The 17,055-nt window shown below is 45.8% G+C and overlaps 1 long non-coding RNA gene across 1 annotated transcript; it reads left to right on the top strand.

Annotated features, from left to right (window-relative positions):
* The first annotated feature begins 1,008 nt into the window (after window positions 1-1,008).
* On the top strand, window positions 1,009-3,449 carry LOC147859051 (uncharacterized). The gene is made up of 4 exons (XR_015530396.1): window positions 1,009-1,280; window positions 1,652-1,772; window positions 2,009-2,169; window positions 3,092-3,449. It is a non-coding gene; the product is annotated as an uncharacterized LOC147859051 (long non-coding RNA).
* The last annotated feature ends 13,606 nt before the right edge of the window (window positions 3,450-17,055 follow it).

Genomic DNA, 17,055 nt, shown 5'->3' on the forward strand with positions numbered 1-17,055 from the left:
CACACACACATATAACACATACATACGTACACACATACATACACACATATAACACATATGTGCATGGACACATGCCATACATACAATACATACATATGCTACATGCCATACATACAATACATACATATGCTACATGCCATACATACAATGCACATATACAATAATGCAATTAATACAAAATGATACAATACAATAAAATGCAATACATGTACATACATGCATATACACATCGATACATACACACAACACATACATATATATGCATAGTCACATGCCATACATACATCACATGCAACACAATACAATATGTATGTCATACATACACATGCACACATGCCATACATACAATGCATATATACAATAATGCAATTAAAACAAAACGATACGATACAATACAATGCAATACAACATGTACATACATACATATACACATCAATACATACACACAACATATACATACATAAACATGCATATACGCATCAATACATACACATAACACATACATATATATGCATGCAATACAATATAGATGCACATATACAGAACATACACATACATGCTATATATATAAATTTACATACAATACATACTTAAGCACAAGTATAAAACATATACATACATACACACATGCAATACAATGCACATACATAGAACATACAATACATATGCAATACATAGAACATACAATATATGCATGCAATACATATGCACATACACATAAGCACATAACACATACCCTACATACTCACATGCCATACACACAAACATACAATATAATATGTAATACACTCACATGCCATACATACATACACACAACACAATGAGAATCCCATCAAACAATATGTACCTACCTACATACATATATACAACATACACACATTGTTTTTAAAACACTAATTGTTTGAAAAAATGGGGGAAGAAAAAGGGGGGAGATTAGATAGATATGTGTTGTTAGCAAAAAGTGGGGGAAAAAGAAGAAAGTTGGAGAGAGAGAGAGAGAGAGAGAGAGAGAGAGAGAGATTCATCTTTGTTAATTGTTTCTCTTCCTTTTTCTCAAAGGAGGAACAAGATAGAGAGAGACAAGGTTTACCTGTATCTATGGTCGTCTTCACCTTCATCAGCAGAAGCGGCGACGACTCTTGGAGTGCTAAGCAACACCTTGCTTCTGAGGACGGAGTTTGCCTTGAGGGATCCGCTGATTCTTCCTTCAATCTTTAGCGCTTGCTTATGAAGCTCTCTCTCTCTCTCTCTCTTATGGCGCTTTTGGATCGGTCTTCTAGGTAATCATTGGCGGTGGAACAAGGGCGGCTTTGTGTCTAATGGTGCAATAACATCGGTTGTGGGTGGGGGTGGGGGTAGTGGTGGTGCTCCTATTGTAGAAGAGAAGGAAGAAGTAAAAGAGAAAGAAGAAGACAACGATGATGATATGGGATTCTCATTGTTTGATTAAAATTAATTAATTCAACTATCTGAGTAGAGGTAGCGTCTTTTTGTTTGCATTTTTTATCGGCCTTTTCCCCTTTATTGGGTCTAGTTGCTTAGAAATAGTAGCTATTGGGAATTTATTTGTAAGGGTTTTTTCTTCATGAATGGATTTATGTATGTTTACACTTTGGAGTTATCAATAGTAAGTGAGTTGCTTTGGTTTCAGAGAGAGAGAGAGAGAGAGGAAAAGAAAGCAAAGAGAGCAAGAGAGGAGCCATGAGTGTGATCGACCTCTTCGAAGTGACCTCCTTTGGCAAGCAAGGATGTGTAGGATGAGCTACAAGAAGGTGAGAATTTGTGGCCATTAGGATCCAAACCACTTTTCGAGGGTTATTGATTTAGTACCATATCAATTTTTTACCATATTCATATGTGTGCATGTGTATTTGCATATGCATGGTTGTGTTTGTATGTGTCTATTTGTATGCATGTATGAATGCATGCACACATGCATTGGTAGCATTCCATCTCATGTTCTTTTTTTCCATGTTAATTTGTGTATTTGCTATTGTCATTTCACAAGCAAGAAGAATTCTTTTGGTCTTGAGAAGTCTCATGGGGAGCTCATGATGGCGGTGCTTTCTCTAGGAAGACCAAGTTTGATTCGAGTAAGGCTACATTGTGAGGCAAGTTGTGAAGAGTATTGTTGCAGCAACAAGACTTGCTCGTCATTGCATTGTCCCGGTATGTATTCTTCTTGTGACCTTGGTGGATGTTGAACCTTGTTCTTTACTCATTGTGGCACACTTTGTCCTTTTTCATGCAAATAAATTCATGAGAAAAGATTGAACACTATTCTTCTTAGGAGCTTAGTAGAATCCAAGTTTGGTTGTGCATATTCGTCAAGGAATGTATAATAGTTTAGGAAAATGTATTCATTGTGTTTCCTTTTTATTCTTGAAATTGAAACGAAATGATGAGAAATTGTTTTACTTCAAGAAACCCTAATCCCAATGTTTTTCGATCTTAGATGATGGCTATCCACCTCGACCTTTGTAGAGGCAGAAACAAACATAACTAGAAGACCCCTACATATGGTCACTTTGGTCGTAATGACCCCGACTTCATTTGGGAAATTGTTAAGCCATTGAAGTGGGAGAAAACTTAGCTCGACTTAACTTTTGATTAGTTATTGTCAAAATGAAACAAAAAGCCGACAAAATTTACTATTATGACTAAGGGTTTTGCGTATGATCTATGTCTTTCTTTCTATTAGAGAAGTATGCAAAAATAAGAATGAAATGGTTGGAAAGGAAAGTATAGAGGGAGATGATATTTTGCTTATTCCAAATTTTTTCTCTTAAAACTCCTTTTTAACTAATATGGGAGTTTTGTCCCATTTGTTTGAAGTTTTTTCTTCAAATATTTGCTTTCTTTTCATTATCTCAAATGGAAGAAAAATAATGGGCTATTTATAAGAGAGCACAACAACAAATATTCATGTACTATTTGTGGTGATGGAGATGTTGAGTTACTTGGATATCTTCATCAAAGACTCGTTGTGCTTAATTCCTTTTCTAGATGATATCTTTGTATTTAAGGATATGGAGTTTTCAATACTTGAGACTAGGCTTCACACCTAACTAGTTTTTATTTTGGTGTTCAGTTATGCTAAGAATGCACCATCAAGGCTCTCATACCATGAGTTTGTTTTGAGGCTCGCTATCAAGGGAGGTCGAAGCATGCATTTCTTCCTATGATTGCCTTTTGTTCTATAAGTATGGATGGTCTTCATTCTTTTCATGACTTTTTGGATTTGGAGGTTGACATTTATTAGGTTATTAGGAACATTTTTGAAGCCAAGTGGGTGTTTCTTTTCATTGAATCCCACCCACTTTAATCTTCACTGACCGTGTTTGTGGATTTTTATTATCACCTAACATTGTATTCATCTTTCTTGGTGCTACATCATTAGGAGAATGCAAGGTCCTCATTTCTACTTGTTGTAAAGGAAGGAGATTGATAAATAAATCATTGCATGTGTTGTAATATATTACTTTCCTCTCATCTTATGAATCATTGTTTGTTTGAAACATTATTTGAATTGTAGGTATTTCATTATTATAGCAAGTTGGTTTTGCATGTGTTTGTTTGTTGCAAACTATATAATCTAAAGAAAAGGTGTATTAGAAAGAGATGTTGTATTGCCAATAGTGTGATTGATACGTATGTCAAATGTGGCTTGACCCATGTAGCACATATATGCTTGATAAGTTTCACATATTGAATTAGTTATATATTAATCTCTTCCTCGTTAAATAATGTTGTGATGTGAGAAGTCATTGAGCATTTGAAGGAACTTCTTGTAGTGATGGGGTATTCATGATGATTGTTGATGAAATTTCGTGAAGTTTAAATACAGAATAGAATTAAACCAAATAATGAACTCTTAAGACTTTATTAATAAAAGAATATCTATGATTTAGGTGCAAATAGACATGAGCCCCCTACACACATACACACATAACACGTAGATACATACACACATGTCATACAACTAAGATATACCACACATACAATATAATACATACATAAATAAACATGGAATACGATACATACATAAATAAACATGGAATACGATACATACATATGAACACACACATAACACATACATACATAAAATATATACAACATATGCAATACAATATAATACATACATACACACATGTAAAAAGCATACATGTGTCTTCTATGTAAGGGCATTTAAAATGAGTTGTTGTCAAAATATAAGGAGTATTTTTATTAACCGTGTTTTTATAGAAGGGTATCTAAAATGGTAAAAACCATATGTATAAGGGGTTTATAAAAGGTGTCATGAACGCACGTGATATAACCTCTTTATATATAGTGGAGCCCCCGGGTGAACTGCGCCCTTGAAAGCATATCAGCCATGGCATTATCTTTCCCGGAGATGTACCGTATCTCTGGGTTCAGGGACTTGATGTACGCGATCCACCTAAGCATCGCCAGGTCCGAAGTCGCGCATCCGGAGACCATACCCAGAATCGGTAGGCAGTCTCTCTCGATGATCACTCCCGTCCCGATCGGATAGTCCTTGTCGGCCTTGACTGCCGAAACGATACCCCATAGCTCGCGCTTAACTTGGGCGTATCCTCGCTGCCGCTCGCTCAATACCTTCGCCCCGAACCGGATCGGGAACCATACGCCGTCCTTGTCCTCCTGACTGATCACCCACCCGATCCCGGTCGGGCTCATGTCCACCGTCACGTAGATGGGGACTTCCTTGCCGTAAACCGCTTTTCGGAGAGCCAGTGCTGCGGCGAGCGCCTCCTTCAGTCTCCGGACCGACTCCGTGTGCTTGTCTCTCCACTTGAATTTACACCCTTTCTTCAATAGCCCGTAGAGCGGTTCCGCGACATGCGCGTAGTGTGGAATCCAGATGTGGTAGAACGTGCACGCACCCAAGAATATGCGGACCTCTGTAACCAACCTGTAGTCGTCCTGCATTACGGAGATGGCTTCTACCTTCGCCGGGGATGGTTTCCGGCCATAGGGCCTGCACAGGTGTCCGACTACCATGATCTCTGTTTGCCCGAACGCTGATTTCTGTCCGGAGAAGGTGAGCCGCGCGCTCTCGAGCCTCTACAACACCTTATCGCAGTCGTTGATGTGGTTCACGACGAACCTTCGGCATCCGTCCGGCCCGACCGTTTCGTCCGCATCCTCCACCGGACACCCCTTTATCGGTACGTCGTTTAGGAATGACATAATGATGTTCGGGATGCAATCCCTCAGCACCTTGTTCATTGCATTCACCATGTGCGCCACCGAATTCGTTCCTCCTTGCGGTAGGGTACACATTCGCACCAAGCCAAGAGGAGTCTGCATTGTTGTGATGTCCCTGCTCTCTACGACTAGTTGGAACTGGTCGTACCCCGAGTATAAGTCACCGACCGAATAGATCGACCTTCTGACGAAGGCCTCCGCGAACTCGTCTATGGTCGGCCTGATTCCTACGTTACGGACGGTCACCTTGTTGACCGGTTGCAGGTCCTGTATGAAGCGCAACACGCCATTCTTCTTTGGTATCGTGAACCACCGATTCGAGTATGGGGCACTCGACGGTTCGAGGGTGCCCATATCCACCTTCTGCTTCAGTAGCTCCATCAACATCGGGATGTGAGCTCTGGGCACCGGAATCGGTTTGAGATTCCACGGCACATGCGGTACTGTGAAGATCACCATTGGCTCGACGATCGTCGGGTCTACGCACCCGATCTCCTCCTGCGAGAATGTGAAGGCCTTCCTGTGCCTTCCAAGCATTCTCCGAAACCGGTCTTCTTCCGCCGGCAGTAGGAAGCCACCCCCACCGATCTTGAGCTCCCGTAACGTTATGTCGATGAACGTGTGTCCTATGCTGGCTGGATCTCGTAAACTTGGGTCCGACGCGACCCCTTTTATCCGTAACTCACTGCCCTCCGGCAAGGCTGCCGCGACTGGCCTCACCTTCCGGTCCACAGTCTTGTACTTCGTATCCACTCGGGCTGTCCGATTCGACTCGAGTCCATTACCAAAGTTGGCGATGACTTTGTACATCTCTTCCGAACATACCGGAATCGTCCGGTCCTCAGTAAGGCCTTCTCCGAGCATCTCCCGTAACCTCCCCAAGGTGTCGTCGAAAGAGACCGCCTCCATGGCTCTATTGATTTCCTCTTCAGGGCCGAGGACTCCGCATGCCCGAAGTCGTTCCTCTGCCCGCTTCTTTTCCCGGCTAGCTACGCCGGTTATCATACAACCTCCATTTTCAGAGAGCCAAATTTTCCTACCTATGATACATGTGTGGGGTTCTTCCGGGGTGTCCGGACTATCACGGCCCCACGCTTTGATAGCCCTCTCTAAAAGTCCCCTTGGTTGTCGCCGCCGAGGGTCTCGCGGTTCCTCTCGTGGTTGGGTCGCACTGTCATGAATTGGACGGAATGCCGACCATCTTGGCTCTTGACGCGCGCATACGTCGAACTGTTGTCCAGTACCTTCGTCTCCATGCGTGCTGCCGTAATGTACGGTTCGCTAGAATTACCAGGTGCGAGGAAGTCTCCTACACGAAGAAATGTTGATCTATCTCGACGTCGCCGATCTTCACGCGTATGTTCGGGCACACACCATGCATCTCCTTTGTAGCGCGCATCGCCGCGCGTATCTTCCACCCGTGCTCGGTGTTGATCGGCCATTTCCCCTTTTTATAGAAGTCCATGGACATCAGGTTGATCTCCGAACCGTGGTCTACTAATGCCACCATCGGCTCCTGGACGTCGTCGATCCGAACAAGGGCTTCCGTAGTGGCCCTAGGCCAATGCGGCTTCGCGTAGTGGCTTTCCGCCAACTCATCCTCTAGGGCCGTGTCTTTTAAGTGCGTCGTCCGCACTTCCACCGGCCTCTCCGGTTCCGGCTCCGTCGAGAGCCTCTTCCGCTTCACCAAGTCCACGATGGAGTCGTGGAACTCCTTCTTGGCGATTCCCAGCACCTCCCATAATGACAACTCGACCTTGCTATCGAGAATTCTCTCTTCCAGGACCTTCCGCAGGTCCGTTGTTCGTTCGATTTCGGTGCTCAGCCGGAAACCGGCCTGCTTTTTCTTCTCCGGTGTGCCGGCGTTGGCGGCCTCATTCGGCTTCGGTCCGAACCGGGTCTCGTACCGTTGTGAGGGGCCGCCCCCTCCGGCCTTTCCCGCGCGCTCGTCTTGTCTTCTACCAGAACCTCGTAGTTCTAGCATGCGGCTGCCACGAAGCCAGTCTTTTCTTCCACCACGCGTCCCATCCGGTGACCTCTGGATCCGTTGTTCCGCGTGGTTTTCCTCTTCCTTCTTCAGCCATACTCCGGAGAGACCCTCTAGCACTAGCGGCTAGAATCCAGAGTCCTTCGCTTTCCGGGCCTCATCACCCCCGACCCGGATTCCCGCCGACGCCGAGTAGTTAACGGGCAGGTCTCGCTCGCGTGCACCCACCCGTTCCAGAGGTATACCACGTTGGTCCCGAGTGCCTTGGCGAAATCTGCGCATTCTTTCCGGATGTGGCCGATCACGTCGCACCACATGCACCGCTGCCCCGCCGACGACCTTCGGTCACGAGACTGTTCGCCGTTGTCCCTCTGGACTTGTGCGATTTGGAGATCTCGCACCATCTGCGACAACTCTTCTAGAGCTGCGCCTCCGGAGGGACCTTTGACCATTCCACTCGAGGCTGAGCCCGTCTCAAGCCAACTCCGAGTTTCTTCCTTCCTAGCCGGTACCGACACCGGCTCCTCGAGCTCCCTCGCCGGGACCGGCCTTGCCGCCGATGAGCTCTTGTCGCTCCACTCGTGCTGCTTGTCGAAACGACAGTAGACCCTCCTTACCATGGCCCAGTCTGCCGTGAGCCCTTCATCCGTTTCCAACAGGAGACCCACCTTCTCCCGGTCCATGGTGTCCACCGACTTGACGAATAGTAGTACCTAGCTTGTGTCGAGCACGGTCCGGTCTAGCGTTGACAGCCGTGCGAACCGTTTCTTGAACTCCTGGAGGAGTGTCGATGCGTTCCTCCCCTTCCTAGGGCTCTCAACCCATGCCATGAAGTCTCGCTTCGACAACCGAAGTGATTCATCGAACCCATACATCTCGAGGAGCCGTAGCTCGAACTCCTCCCAAGTCTGGCATCCGGCTAGCACCTTGAGCACCTCTGCGTGGATGCTCGGCGTCACCACCCGAGGGAATCCGGACAACCGCCTGTCCACCGAGATATCCCTCATGATCATTTCGGCCCGATAGGCCTCCAAGTAGCTCGTGGCATTCTTCCCACCGAATCGACCTATGGTGCCAACGATCGACTCAATGGCCCTGTCGAGGGCACCCGTTCCCTCGCGAGCGCTCACTAGCCGGTCGACGGCTGCGTCCATAGCTTCAGCAAGCTCGGATCCCCTCATCCTTCACTCCTTTGCCACCTTTTTCACGTCAGGTTCACAAGATATGTCGAGTTGTTACACTCTTCGCGTGTGGAAAGAGGCGGGACCGTAGGGGCCTTGAACCAAGGAGCGTGAGAAAGAAAAGAGAGAGAGCAGCTTGCAGAAACACAACGGGACGAAGAGAGAGAGAACAAAGTCTTAATTACAAAATCAATAACGATTACAACAGGCAAGCTGGCAACGGACCCAACTCAGGCGAACACACACACACACACGATGCTCACTCACGCACACAGCCCGACTGCCCTGTGGAGCCTCTGTCGGAAGCACACGGGCTGTCCACGAAGCAAAGGCGACTCAGTCCAAAAACAATCTTGCAAAGAATGACGAACGATGGAGGAGAGAGCTCGGTCCCCGTCCCACCGCACTTCGTCCTCACTCCCCAAAACATGATGATTTTATCCCCCCTTCTTCCTCCCCCTTTTGTAGGCCGTCGAGGCCTGCCCTTGCACCCTCGTTTTCATCAATTTATTCTCTGTCCTTTCGGACGGAGATACTCTTCGATTCCCAAGACATTCAATGGGTCACCTCTAGTCTCTTTGCTCCCACCGTCCTACTCCTAGTTATTTACAGGGTATCAATTGGTGTGGAAAAGTGTAGGCCCGGTTCATGCGCCTTGCTTTGCCGATTTCGCTTCTGGCCAGTTTTCTTCACGACAACGTCTGAGCATTGAAGTACCTGTCAGTAGTTCTGTCAGTCCTTTATGGACTTGTATAAATAATGTTTTTTAGCACATTGTATGCACAGAGTTTTAGAGTTAATTTTTGAATATAGTTTTATGTTCTGCTCTCTCTGTCTCCTCTGTGTTTTTAAGCTTTTCCATTAAACCTTCATCTCATTTTCTGTTGCTATCTGGCTAAGCCGGTTCTATCTGAAGCTTTCGCACATTAACATTCACATGGTATCAGAGCGCGAGGGTTGAGAACCTCTACAGCCGGCATTTGCTTCCGTAGACGAACCCTAGAACCCGGTAACAACAAATAGAGAGAAGATATGGACAGAGGAATGGTGAGTTCACTTCCAACAGAGAAGCTCGACTGGAGCAACTATGCGTCCTGGTCATATAAAATGCACCAGTACCTGCTGGGGCATGGATATTGGAGCCTCGTGGAATGAACAAATGAAATAGCACCGAAGTCGTCACACAAAGACTTCCCGGTATGGGAGCAAGGATCGAGTTGGGTACTGTACTGTCTCGCATCCTGTGTGCATGATCAAATGCTCAGCTACATCAAGGATGCAAAGGCGTTGAAGGAGGCCTGGGAAAATCTACGGAAGATTTTCGCCGCAAGTACCACAACTCGTAAGTTGCAGCTTCGGCAAGAGTTGAATAACATCCGGCAAAGAGACATGTCGGTTACAGACTACACCACCACAATAAAGGAGATTTGCGACATACTCGGGTCCATCAACGTGACGGTGGACAAAGATGAGATGGTACAAATCTGCTTCAGTGGTCTAGCGCAAAGGTATGGGCCAATCCGGACAGTGATCTGCGCTCGGGAGAAACCACTGTCCTTCTTCGACTTGCAATCGATGCTGATGGTCGAAGAAAACCACGGGAGTGGGTCAAGGACCACTCAATTGGACAACCGGATGCTGTACACGGAGACCGATCGGAGAGGAAGATCAAGTGCCTGCAGTCAGATGGCACGAAAGAATACTTTTCCGGCCAATTCAACAGTTATCTATAGCAGAATGGAATTCAAAGAGAATTCAACTGCAAGTACACACCGGAGCAAAACGGTGTGGCCGAAAGGAAGAACCGGTCGATTGTCGACGCGGCAAGGGCAATGCTGGAGGAGAAGAGCATGCCCTATTTCTACTGGGCCGAGGCAATCCGGATGGCCGTCTACATCCAAAACTGGATCGGTGACAAGGTGTCAGCACATGAGTTGTATTTCGGGCGAAACCCGAATTTGAGACACCTTCGGTTATTCGGTAGCATAGCATATGTGCATGTACCGGATGAGAAGCGGAGGAAGCTGGATCCAAAGTCAGAGAAGTGCATTCTAGTCAGTTACTCGCATGAGCAAAAGGGGTATAAGTGCTATAACCACCAGACTAAGCAGGTCCGAGTAAGCCGAGATGTCGAGTTTGATGAGACGGCATCATGGTACTCCTTACCGACTCCAACTCCCGATGAAGACCCGATTCCGAAAGATGAGGCTAGTGAGCCCGAGGAGGTCTAGGTAGAAGATGAAGACTTCAGCACTCTAGAGGAGAGTCTAACCTCATTCCGGCTAAGTGTATCGAATGAGTGGCTGAGCCGGGGTGACCAGTCGGATGGGGAACCGGAGAGTAGTAGAGACTCTTCCATGCTCTCCCCGTGCAAGGAACCAAGGAGACGGTTCACGCGCAAAGAGAAGGGGAAGAAGAAGATGCTGGAATATGAAACCGGCAACGTTGAGTCGGATTGGAGCGAATCTGACTCCGGAAAGGATTAAGGTGGATCTTCAGGAACGAAGTCCGACTTGGCCAAGAAGGGCCCCAAACCGGGTAATACCAAGTTACGCCGGTCTTCCCGCCTGAAGAACCCCATTACGCGGTACGGGTACAATGAGTACATGGCGCATCATTATGTGTTCATGACTAAGGTGGCGGAAGTGCGTGAGTTGGAGAGCTACGCAGAAGCAGCAAAGGACGCAAATTAGCGTGCCGCTATGGAGGAAGAAATGTAGGCACTAGATGCCAACGACACATGGGACCTCATTCACCCTCCTTGACACTGTAAACCGATCGGTTGCAAATGGGTAAACAAGGTAAGTACAATGCCGACGGTTCGGTTCATCGGTACAAGGCCCAGTTAGTGGCGAAGGGATATGCATAGACCCAGGGAATCGATTACAATGAGACCTTCGCCCCGGTAGCGAAGATGACGACGGTTCGCGTGGTACTAGCGGTTGTTGCGGCAAGGGGGTAGCATCTTCACCAGATGGACGTTGAAGAACGGGTCTATATGATTCAATCTCCCGGTTTTCAGTCGGAGATGAACAAGTCGGCAGTGTGCCGGCTCAAGAAGTTGCTTTACAATCTGAAACAAGCCTCCCGAGCTTGGAATGCGAAGATCATGCACCGGTTGCATAAGATGGGGTTTGTGACCTCTAAATCCGACTCGTTGTTGTTCATCCGGCAAGGTCCAGAAGGTCCAGTTTGCATCCTACTTTATGTTGATGATTTAGTCATCACTAGACCCAGACTCAATGAAATCAGCCAAGTAAAGTCCCAACTGTCGGATGCATTTGAAATGAAGGACCTGGGGGACCTTCATTATTTTCTTGGGATCGAGGTGATCCAAACCCCCGACGGCATATTGCTCTCACAATGACACTATCTGTTGAATATGTTGTACAAGTTTGGTATGACGGAGTGTCGACTTGTCTCCACACCCCTGGACCGGAACCAAAAGCTCTGTCCCAACTCCGAACCGGCATGCGATGAGAAACAGTTCCGATAAATCATCAGAAGCCTGATATACTTGACAATCACTCGACCCGACCTCAGTTACCCGGTCGGAGTAATCAGCTAGTTCATGCAGAAGCCGACCGTCGAGCACCTTCAGAGCGCACACCGGATCCTCCGGTATGTGAGCGGCACGAAGGACTAGGGACTGTTATACCAGCATGGTATAACTGAAGCACTAGCCGGATATACAGATCCCGACTGGGCCGGTGATGCATCAAATCGTTGATCCACCTCCGGTTACATGTTTTCTCTGGGTAGCGCGATTGTTGCGTGGAGCAACAAAAAGCAACCAACAGTGGCTCTATCGAGCACTGAGGCTGAATACCGGGGCGCTACCAATGCCACCTGTGAAGCCATCTAGCTTCCATGACTGCTGCGAGACCTACGGTTTGAGGTCCCGACCCCAATCCTGCTCTATTATGACAACATGAGCAACATTCAGCTCGCCAAGAACCTCGTGTTCCATGCTCAGATGAAGCACATAGAAGTCCACTATCACTTTGTGCGTGAGCGGGTTTTGAGCGGTGAAGTAGAACTTCGGTATGTTCAGACGGATCGGCAAATTGCCGATATCTTCACCAAACCACTCGGATCGGACAAGTTGCAACACTTCACCGAAATGCTTGGTGTTCAGCATCTCGACGTGCCACAATTGAGGGGGAGAAAAGGAATGGGAACGGATGGCACCGAACAAGGAGCCGGAGAGGAAGAAAGAACCAACAAAGGGGGAGACAAGAGGAAAAAGGAAGCCAAGCCGACCGAAGGAGTCGGCACATTCGAAAAGGTCAGAACAAGCGGCAACGACGACAGAGTCAAGAAGGACAAAGCCGACCGGAAGAAAACAGCCAAGACCCGGACGTGGTCCAGTGTGGTGAAGGGCCTGAAACCGGAAGACGAGTTGGAGAACACCGACTCGGACAAGAGTTGAAATGAATCGAAGGAAACCGATTCAATTCAAGATTCGGAGAAGCCGGATCAACTAAAGGCCAAGCGGACACGGACACAGCGGAAGTCGACGCCAACACGAAGGAACCAACGGGTCGAGAAGCGCCGGAGTTGCAGCAACAAGGGAGCTGAAATGGGCTTGTTGAGCAGACAAACCAAACGATGAGGTTGAGGTCCGTAGAACCAGAAGGGTCTCGGCAAACAAGAGCGGACAGGACGAGCGAGGCGGAGCAACGCCAGAAGGAGCCGGGTAGAAGAACCGGTTGCCGCAGACACTAACAACACGATCCGACTTCAAGTTGAGCTTGAGGGGGAGTGTTGAGCGAGCAAGCTCAACCGGATCCAGATCAGCTGAATAAGCTTGAGCCGGATCGGCATCCAGAAGGATGAGCCGGATTGGTATCGGGAAACAACCGGCCGGATCGAGGAGTCGGATCAAAGAGCCGGATTCGAGCGGGAATCGGAAGCCTAGTAGTAGCCTAGACTACTAGGTAATCATTGTCTCGTAGTTAGTGTCAGTTGCACGTCTGAGCATTGAAGTACCTGTCAATAGTTTTGTAGCCCTTTATGAACTTGTATAAATAGTGTTATTTAACACGTTGTATGCACAAAGTTTTAGAGTTAATTTTTGAATATAGTTTTATGTTCTGCTCTCTCTGTCTCCTCTGTGTTTTTAAACCTTTCCATTAAACCTTCATCTCATTTTTTGTTGCTATCCAACTGAGCTGGTTCTGTCTGACGCTTCCGCACATTAACATTCACACAATCTTATAAGTAGATCCTCGGGTTTGTCAATACCGGATTTCTCTTGTTCTCCAATCTATGTTTGGGTTATGTTATTCGAACCATGGTAATCCGAAAACAATGGGATGTTTTGGGATACTAATTATATTAAATGATACTACACATGCTAAATTATTTAGGACAATATTAACGGGATCTGACTCTTCTATGATATTTCCGGAAGCAATGGGACGACCATCAATGACTACTACAGAGGCTGGACATGGGAGTTTTCTTAGGGATATCTGATGAGCTTGGGCAAAATTCCTATGCATGAAGTAAGAATTAGCTCTGGAATCTAGGAGTGCTGAGACATGTACTAGAGAGGTACTTTTAGTACTAACTGTTACTTGGGCTAAGAACACATTGAGGGAATGGAACCACTAATGGGTTGCACATATCTAGGGTTGTCCAACCAAATGGTTCCTATTTTGGATGGACTTAATCGTTTAACTCTTCTTCTAACTGACTAAGGACATCAAATTTGTTTGATAGATTTGGGCTATTTGTACTATTAGGACTATTAGATATTCCTATTGAAATAGACTCGGGGTTAGTACAATTAGAACTAGTAACTATTTGGTTTACCTGTCTAGTTGGCCTATTGGGATAGTTCACTGCAATATGCCCTGGTCCACCATAATAAAGACGTAGTCGATTTGCTTGGCGTCGCTGCTTTACTTCTTCCGCGAATGGTCCGCAACGACGTGTAGTGTCAATTTCCATCGGAGTTGGAGTAATCATTGGAGATGCATTATATGACTCCCTTGGAAAAGGTTTTGCTACCATTGAGGCGTAGGTGGGTTCTGATCTTTCCCTTGGCATCTGGAACTGACGTTCCAGACGTAGGTTCGAAAAGATGGTTGTCGCATCTCACAGCGCGATTGATTGCTTTTGTCAATGACTTTTGTTCTTTGGGGAAGGTCAAGAGTAAATCCTTGACATTGTTATGTAGACCATAACGAAATTGCTCCATTAGTGCTTGGTCATCCCAGGGGATATCAGAGGTGAGTAGGCAGAAATCTGTAGCATATGCGGAGGCTGGATGATCACCTTGACGTAATCGTCAGATTCTCACTTAAAAACTCTTCAAATTTGTTCGTAAAGGAGATTCCTTTTCTAACAACGGAGCGAACCATGCCAAAGCTGAGCCACTTAACAACATGCCTACTAAACCCACTCGTGATGCATCGGTGGGATATCGAGAAGGACGCATTTGAATGACTAATTGTACCTGATTAAGGAATCCTCTAAATTGCGATCACGTGCCATCGAATTTCATGGGAAGGCCGATCTTGGGTTCTTTATGAATCCCTTGCATACTAGGTTCTTGTTGTTGCATCGCTACTATGGTTGCTTCGAGTTGTTGCACGTGTAACACTAGTTCCCCAATGTGTTGTTGTTGCGTCTGGTGCTTTTCTAAGGAGATGTGTTGAAGATCCCCCAACAACCGTTGATTTTCTTGTTCCAAAGTAAGGAACTTCTCTTTCAAGCAATGCAGCTCTGAGAAAACAGATTGATATTCTTGAGCGCTAACAATGGCCATAGGATGAGAGGAAAGAGGAATAAGATATTAGTATGAAGGGAGGGAAACGTAAGAAGATAAAAGGAAGAGGAGGAAAGAGGTGAGGAAAAATCGGTTCAAATTGTCAGGAATAGTACTGAGACAGAGAGGAAATTAGTACTAAGAGATGAATATTAGTACTAAGAGGAAAAGAGGGTGTAGAACACTCGAGAGAAGGGGGGGGGAAGAGAGAGAGAGAGAGAGAGAGAGAGAATGATGATGACAACGATGTATTATGTGAAAAGAATATACAAGGATGGCTAGGAGGCTTAAGACTGGCGTTGAACCGATTTGGTTCGAAATAATGCCTTGTGCCTCCTTTTATAGTGTTCTCAGGAGTACTCCTGACGTTTCTAGAATATTCCAGAGAAATCTGGAATATACATCAATTTTCTATAGTAAAACTTAAATGAAAATAATATCTTTCGTATTACAACATATAGTCTAATGGTCAAGAGTTCGACCCATGTAACATAAGGTTATGGTTTCGAGTCTTGTCATATCATATCAATAGAGAGGCTTCTTGAGTCGGCAGACAAATTTTGGATGAATGTTGGATTCGAAGCTAGGTGGTTGTGCTTGAAGAAAGGTGTTCCTGACATCCATCTGGTGGAGGTGCCACCCTTTCACTGTAGCAAGCATTATCACAGTCTACACGGTTGTCATCTTTGCCATCGGGGCAAAGGTCTCTTCATAGTCGACTCCCTGTGTTTGTGCGTAGCCCTTTGCTACAAGTCGAGCTTTGTAGCGGTTGACGGAACCATCAGCATTATACTTCACTTTGTATATCCATCTACAACCGATTGACTTCTTGTGCGGTGAGTGAGGGACAAGATCCCATGTCTCATTCTAGTTGAGAGCTTGCATCTTCTCGTTCATCGCTTCGACCTAGTGCAGATCTTTAAAGGCTTCGGCAAAGCTCTCCGGTTCGTGAATTGCTGCCACCTTCATCATAAAGGCATAGTGGTATGCCATATAGTCGTTGTAGCCGAATCGACTAACCGGATTCTTCTCTCGGGTGGAGCGACAGAGTTTCTCATTTGTCGATGTGAGAGCTTTCTTTACTCCGGGTGACCTCATAAGAGGCACATCAAAGCCATCGAACTCACTATCGAGTGAGTGAGTCGATTCGTTGCCGTCGAAGTGATCATCTTCATATTTCATCGGAATATAGTGAGAGATAATTAATTATAGAATTGACTTCTGTTATTTCAACCTAAAGCATAACCTTTCAATGAAGGGAAAGAAACAATGCACTATGTAGTATTAGTAATTGTTCAGTTAGGTTAAAATTGCTACAAATCTAATCCTCATGACCCAACTTAGATATATTTTCCCACTTCTTCTTTTAAATAGGTCTTTTGAGAATCTTTTGGACCGTTTGGTGAAGAAAATTAAGCTAAAATATCAAAACTCACCAGTGGAGAACCAAAACAACCAGTTGCACATAATGTGAAAAAGGGAAAGAAACTACTTTTTCACGACAACATTAGGAAACAACTGTTTGACAAAGTTAGTCAAAAGGAGATGGTTGCAGCAATTGGTGGGGAGGACCTACCTGGCCATGATTTGACAAACAATGAGTGGTGCATGCAATATGTCGACTTGAAAAAGAAAGTTGTCCTATTTACCGCAAAAAAGAAGGGGGACAGTCAACTTAGTAAAGAGAAAACCTTTACTTATGGCTGATTGTTACACCTTGACTACGAAGCCGCCGATTCCCTCAATCTTATCATAATGGTGGACTATTCGAAGGGAGTCCGAAAAATGTTTCTGTCTAAAGATCAGCTTGTTAAGGATTCATATGGTCCCGAATCTTTTAAAATCGTCATCGAGACTTCACAAATTCTTATAACAAC

The sequence above is a fragment of the Azolla caroliniana genome, unplaced genomic scaffold (genome assembly GCF_043228905.1).
Source record: "Azolla caroliniana isolate FFs.n. ecotype wild unplaced genomic scaffold, voAzoCaro1.0.p SCAF_10, whole genome shotgun sequence".
NCBI lineage: Eukaryota > Viridiplantae > Streptophyta > Polypodiopsida > Salviniales > Salviniaceae > Azolla > Azolla caroliniana.